Genomic DNA, 7245 nt, shown 5'->3' on the forward strand with positions numbered 1-7245 from the left:
AACAATCTATGTGGGTCAAATGATGTTACCATGCCAAGTTTCAACTTTTTCAGAGTTCATTTGTAGTGCTTTTCAGTTTCCAGGTCATTTAGTTCTCAAAACAAATCATTGAATGCATCAAAAAAATCAAATGAAGGCAGAAATGGTTGAAAGTTGATGGCGTCGCTTTGAATGGTGCATACTGAATGCACAAAATGTCTGGAGTTGTAATAAGTTTAAAAAAATGAAATGCCTTTGTAACAGATGAGGTTAATTTCGTCAGAAACCTGAATACTTCGAAAGAGATTGTCCAGTTTGTAAACGAAGTGCCTCCAGTTTTTGCCGTAACCCTCTCTACATTTTTGAACAATCTATGTGGGTGAAATGATGATACCATGCCAAGTTTCAACTTTTTTAGAGTTCATTTGTAGTGCTTTTCAATTTCCAGGTCATTTAGTTCTCAAAACAAATCATTGAATGCATGAAAAATAGCAAATGAAGGCAGAAATGGTTGAAAGTTGATGGCGTCGCTTTGAATGGTGCATACTGAATGCACAAAAAGTCTGGAGTTGTAATAAGTTTAAAAAAATGAAATGCATTTGTAACAGATGAGTTTAATTTCGTCAGAAACCTGAATACTTCGAAAGAGATTGTCCAGTTTGTAAACGAAGTGCATCCAGTTTTTGCCGTAACCCTCTCTACTTTTTTGAACAATCTATGTGGGTGAAATGATGATACCATGCCAAGTTTCAACTTTTTCAGAGTTCATTTGTAGTGCTTTTCAATTTCCAGGTCATTTAGTTCTCAAAACAAATCATTGAATGCATGAAAAATAGCAAATGAAGGCAGAAATGGTTGAAAGTTGATGGCGTCGCTTTGAATGGTGCATACCGAATGCACAAAAAGTCTGCAGTTGTAATAAGTTTAAAAAAATGAAATGCCTTTGTAACAGATGAGTTTAATTTCGTCAGAAACCTGAATACTTCGAAAGAGATTGTCCAGTTTGTAAACGAAGTGCATCCAGTTTTTGCCGTAACCCTCTCTACTTTTTTGAACAATCTATGTGGGTGAAATGATGATACCATGCCAAGTTTCAACTTTTTCAGAGTTCATTTGTAGTGCTTTTCAATTTCCAGGTCATTTAGTTCTCAAAACAAACCATTGAATGCATGAAAAATATCAAATGAAGGCAGAAATGGTTGAAAGTTGATGGCGTCGCTTTGAATGGTGCATACTGAATGCACAAAATGTCTGGAGTTGTAATAATTTTAAAAAAATGAAATGCCTTTGTAACAGATGAGTTTAATTTCGTCAGAAACCTGAATACTTCGAAAGAGATTGTCCAGTTTGTAAACGAAGTGCATCCAGTTTTTGCTGTAACCCTCTCTACTTTTTTGAACAATCTATGTGGGTGAAATGATGATACCATGCCAAGTTTCAACTTTTTCAGAGTTCATTTGTAGTGCTTTTCAATTTCCAGGTCATTTAGTTCTCAAAACAAATCATTGAATGCATGAAAAATAGCAAATGAAGGCGGAAATGGTTGAAAGTTGATGGCGTCGCTTTGAATGGTGCATACTGAACGCAAAAAATATAAGAGCATTTAGATCATGATCTTATATTTGTTTATAGTCTAAATTGTCAATATGATCTTATAACATCAAAAAAATAATTTGATCATCAGTGATCTTTGTGTGTACAATCTGAATTGTCAATATGAGTCATCAACAATTTTTAAACCGATGAAGACTCATATTACGGCCAAAAATTCTACACATAGAGTTCAATGAAGACCAAGTGCTTGTGATAGTTTGAGAAATAACATATTTAAGGTGGTAAAAGGCTTGTTAGGGGAGCGAGGTGGGACTAAAAACAGCTTGCCATAACCTCATTAGTACCGGTTCGTGGTACGAACCGACACTAAATGGTGATGGTGGGGCCATAGCCTGACCGCAAGCTGACACAGCCTCTTTAGTACCGGTTCGTGGCACGAACCGGTACTAAAGGTTCGCCATGAACCAGTGCTATTCATCGCCGCCACGAACCGGCACTAATGTACACATTAGTGCCGGCTGAAATTCAAACCGGCACTAATGTGCTTCATGTTTGACCCTTTTTCTACTAGTGGAAGGAAAATGGAAATCAAATCAAATTCAGCTCCACCATCTCCATCGCCCTGATCTTTAGTTGGCCTCCTCTAGCCTCATCTCCACGCGATCCGGAGGAGTTCCCCACGACGTTTGTCCAGCAGCAGTATGCATCGCTGTAGAAGTTTCGTCTGTCCATCATCGCAGAGGACCATCCATTGATGTAAAAAGCAGCTTAGTTTTGCAAGAATGCATCTCACATTTTTCCACTTGCGCCCCTGAAAGCAAAATTCATTCCTTAGTCTCCACAAGCTCTACAAGGCAGCAGTTGTTACCATATTCAAAACAGCTTTTTCTTTATGTCTATGCCAGAAGGACATAACTTCTGTAAAACAGGATAATCTATCAATATTAAACATTTCTGCAACAATATCCCACATTTGTTGGGCCACCACACAATCAAACAGCAAGTGTTGAACAGTTTCAAATTCTGTACAAAACAAGCATGAAGGATCTTCCACTTTCCTTCTCTTCGCCAGGTTATCTCTAGTAAGTATCTTGTTGTGAACACATAGCCATAAAAATATGTGAATATTCCGTGGGCATAAAATTTTCCACATCTTAGGACTAATGCCCGAGACCACCCCTCCAAAATTGATTTGTTTATAGAAAGACTTAACTGAAAAAACCCCATTTGGTTCTAACCCCCAAATTGGGGTGTCTGTTTCATCCAATGGAGGGTGTTGTTTGATCATATGGACAAGCTGGTCCCAGCGTTTCATACCAATATGGTCGACACACCTCCTGAATGTTAGTTTCAGCTCATTTCCATCCCAAACCTGGGCAACAGTATTGTCAGTTTGGTTACAAATGCAAAATAAGTCCCAGAACTGCACCTTAAGGGAACAATCCCCAAGCCAGACATCATGCCAAAAACTAATGAGTTTCCCATTACCCAGTTTCCAGGTATAAAAGGTTTTGGCAGCTGCCAAAGCCCAAGTAATGCTCTTCCAGAAGGTAGAGCCGCCTTCACTTTTAGCCCAAAGGAGATTAGGAGAATTAACATGGTATTTGTAAAGCAGAAGCTTAGACCAATCTAAGTCAGAGTTATTAAAAAATCTCTTCCCCCAAGAAGCTAATAAGGCGATATTATATTCTTTAATATTTGGGACCCCTAAGCCTCCATATTATTTCCTTCTAGTAATAAGACCCCATTTAGCTAGGTGGTATTTGTGTTGATCTCCCAAATTGCCCCAGAAGAAATGGGCCATTTGGGAATTAATTGCATTAATTGCCAACTTAGGAAACTTGATCACAGACATTAAGTAAGCAGGGATACTGATTACACAAGCACACAACAGGATAATCTTTCCTTTATAAGTGAGGTATCTCCCTAGCCAACCAGAAATCCCTTTAATTATTCTATCAATGATAGGTTGAATATCTTCTCTCTTCAAATTGTCATAGTGCAGAGGAACTTCCAAGTACTTAATAGGAAAAGAACCATTTTTACAACAAAATATTTGAGCAAATTCCTTAGCACTTGTCTCATCCATGTTAATGGTCATGAGATCACTTTTATGGAAGTTGATTTTCATACCAGACAGATTTTCAAAGCATGACAGAAGCCATTTAAAATTTCTTGCTTTATGGACAGATTTTTCCAAGAAGAGTATGGTGGCATCTGCATATTGCAGACTAACCACACCTCCAGGAATCACATGAGGCAGGAGCCCAGAAATTAGATTTTGAGAAGCAGCTTTCTTGAGCATTTTGGTAAAAACGTCAGCAACTAAGTTAAACAACAGGGGAGAATGTGGATCCCTTGTTTGAGGCCTTTCCCCCCTACAAAGTAGGGCCCTGTTGTATCATTAATCCTCACACTGAAAGTGCTATTAACAAGAGTGCTTTTAATCCAAGAAATCCATTTAGAGCCAAAACCCCTCGAATGAAGCATGTCAAACAGAAACTGTACCTTCTGATTTTCCTCAGCCACATCGACGATTTCCTCTCTCCCGTTTGCAGATCGATCCGACCTGACCTAACCCCGTCCCCTCCCGCTTCCGCTCGGTCCCATGGAGGAGGGAGAGAAGGAGGTGACCGTCGGGAGGAACACCAAGCCGAGGATGGGCAGCCATCCGGGCGCGACGGCGGAGGCGGCAAGCATGCTCACCGACTCAGGGTGGACGACATGAGCGGGCTTTTCAGCCCGCTCGGTCCCGCCCAGCTCGGTCCTGGCTCGCTCAAGAATACAGCCGGTCCAGTCTGTGAAATATGACCGCGAAATCTTCGGTACGGTCCGGTTAAAGCCCGGTCCGCTCGGTCGGACCGAAGAAGACGCCCATGCGGACGAGGCAGCACCCGCACAGATCATGCTCACGCGGTCATTGGCCTCCTCCACGCGATCTGCTGGTGCCTTTTTTTTCCTTTTATTCAGTCGAGAGTAAACAGAAAGAACGAGAGAAATGGTCCCTCAAAAAAAAACGAGAGAAACAAGGTTATCACATAATCACGGCGCCATCTCACGATTATTTGTTGCTACACCTATGGGAATAACTGCCCACAGGATTCCATTGTTTTCATCAATCTAATAACATCCTTCCGTGATTCACGCTCTTGTTTCCTTAGGGCATGCACAATGGTGCTATTTTATGAATGCCACGTAGGATAAATGATGAGGTGGACGAGAGAAAACTCATAAGAAAAGGCTTGTATTCTCTTATTTAAGAAAAGACAAAAGATGATTTATTAGCATAATATGTCTCACCATATTTTTAGGAATGATTAGTTATTAAAGATAAGACTAAGAGACGACTCATTGTAGATATTTATTTTTTGTCATCTCTAAATTACATGCAAGACTTAAGATAAGACTATCTTATCAACCATTGTTGTACATGACCTTATAGTTTTCAATCTAAATATTTCCATTTGTTTTGTATGGACTCCAGACGGTTGTTTCCTTTTAATCGTGACTAACAAAAGAAACATGCTCGATCCGAGAATCACGGTGCCATCCCAGAATTAACTCCACGTCCAGTTTGATCCACTCATCACGGCGACGCTGTAAACGCATAATCGTGGCCTCAGGCACCTGATATATTGCTTGCATGCCACAAAGAAAACTGCTAAGTAATAAACATGCGCAGGTTCGTGGCTAACACCACTTCCCACGGCACATCGTCTCCCTCTCGCCGCTAGCTCTCGCGCACGTCTTCCACCTCGCCAAAGCAACCCCCCTCTCCCTCCAGCCTCTCTCTCCCCTGTGCGGCTGCGCCGCCCCTCTCTCCCTCACGCGTCACGCCGCCGCGCCGCCGCTCCCCCACTCCCCTACGCGGCCACGCCGGTCCCTCTCTCCCCCGCGCCTCTCCCTTGCGCGGTTGCGCCGCCGCACATCAGGTGCATCTTCTCCGGCTCCAACCACCATGCTGCTTCTTCGACCACCTCTTCGACATCCTGGGCCCACATGGCAGTGACTGTCCATCGCCGGGACAGTGAGAACCGCCGGTCCGCACCGAGCTTCACGTCTTCCGGTCCGGTCCCTGAAATCAGGACCGCTGCACTGCTCGGTCCGGTCCGGACCGGACCGCCGGCGGCCGGTCCAAACGACGGCTCGGACCGGGACCGGACCGGCCTGGACCGTGTCCACCCTGATCACCGACAACCTCATCCTGGAGATCCTTTGCCGTCTCCCCGCCAGATCCGTCCATCGCTTCAAGTGTATCTCTGTGCTCTGGCGTGACCTCATTGCCGACCCTGCCAACCACAAGAAGCTGCCCCAGACCCTCGCCGGCTTCCTCTACACCACCTACAACTACAGCGAGTGTGGCCTCCACTTTGCCAGCGTCTCGGGCGAGGGCGCAACCCCGTTCGACCCTTCTCTCTCTTACCTGCACCATAACAAGGACGAGGGCATCATCCAGGAGGTCACCTGCAATGGCCTCCTCCTCTGCCGTCGATACAAGAAAAACAAGGTGGCCGCTTTGAAAGAGGATGATTTCTGTTTTGTTGTGTGCAATCCCATCACTAGGAGGTGGATGGAGTTGCCCCCACTGCCCCCAAAGTCGCCGGCGAACAGACATAGCTATACCACGGGCCTGGCTTTCAATCCGGCTGTATCATCCCATTTCCACGCTCTTCACTTTGAGCAGACCTTTCAGGAAACTTACATCACAGGAGTGAACATTTACTCCTCGCGGACAAGAGCTTGGAGTCATAGGGATAGTGGGATGGCTCAAAAAGTTGCGTTGTGCCCCAAAAGTATGTTCTCGAGGAGTAGGTGCGTCTTTGTTGGCAGTATGCTATACCTGATGGGCAAGCTTGCTGACATCAGCAATGACTATGTGTTGCTGGGGTGGACATGGAGGGAGAAGTGTGGAAGACCATCAGTGTGCCGTACGGCCAAAGATTTGGTACGATTGGATCGTCACAGGGGTGCTTACACTATGCTATATCTTCCGTCGATGATAGCAATAACATCCATGTTTCTGAGATAGAACTCTGGTGCCTCAAGGATTGTGATTGTAAACAATTGGTCCTGAAGCATACTGCCAACATCAATAAGCTTGTGAGCATGACTGGGAGGTTCTACAAGGTGGTTGAGCTTCATCCAGATTGCGACACCATTTTCCTGTTTTCACCTTATGTGGAGGTGATACCTTGGAAGGGTATGATATATGGCATCAAAATGTTGCCCGTATCCTTCATCCTGAGAGAGGCAACAGACAACGATTTCTACCTTATGTTCCTCTGTTCTCGGAGTTACTAGCAGATGGAGATGGGCAGTAGTTTTTTTTTACCTTCAAACCACCCTTGTGCTTCCTCCAAAAATCGGCTCTTCTGTTGGCAGAAGTATTTGTCCGTGTACTTTGGAATCTGCTAGAATCATGCCACTTAATTTGCTTCTGCTTACACCCCTGCTTTCATGAATTTCAGTTCAGAGCAAGTGCCTTGTAAACCTATGGATTAAGCATAATGTCATTTAGAAGAACATTGTTACTCTTGTTCTTATTTGCCTAGCACTGGCTGTTGCTCTGGACATGTATTAGTTCCATGGGGCTAAAATATACTGTAGCCATCCTTTTCCATAACACTCAGTTATTATGATTATCCTAAATCCTTGTGCGGATTGTCAACCTGGTAGTGTACTAAAAGGTTCAATCAGACTTGTTAATGCTGC

At 43.8% G+C, this 7245-nt stretch overlaps 1 pseudogene; it reads left to right on the forward strand.

Moving 5' to 3' along the window:
- The first annotated feature begins 4141 nt into the window (after positions 1 to 4141).
- LOC147956960 (F-box protein At5g49610-like) lies at positions 4142 to 6854 on the forward strand (annotated as a pseudogene).
- The last annotated feature ends 391 nt before the right edge of the window (positions 6855 to 7245 follow it).

This window comes from Triticum urartu, chromosome 7A (genome assembly GCF_056163025.1).
Source record: "Triticum urartu cultivar PI428250 chromosome 7A, HENAU_Tu73, whole genome shotgun sequence".
Lineage (NCBI taxonomy): Eukaryota > Viridiplantae > Streptophyta > Magnoliopsida > Poales > Poaceae > Triticum > Triticum urartu.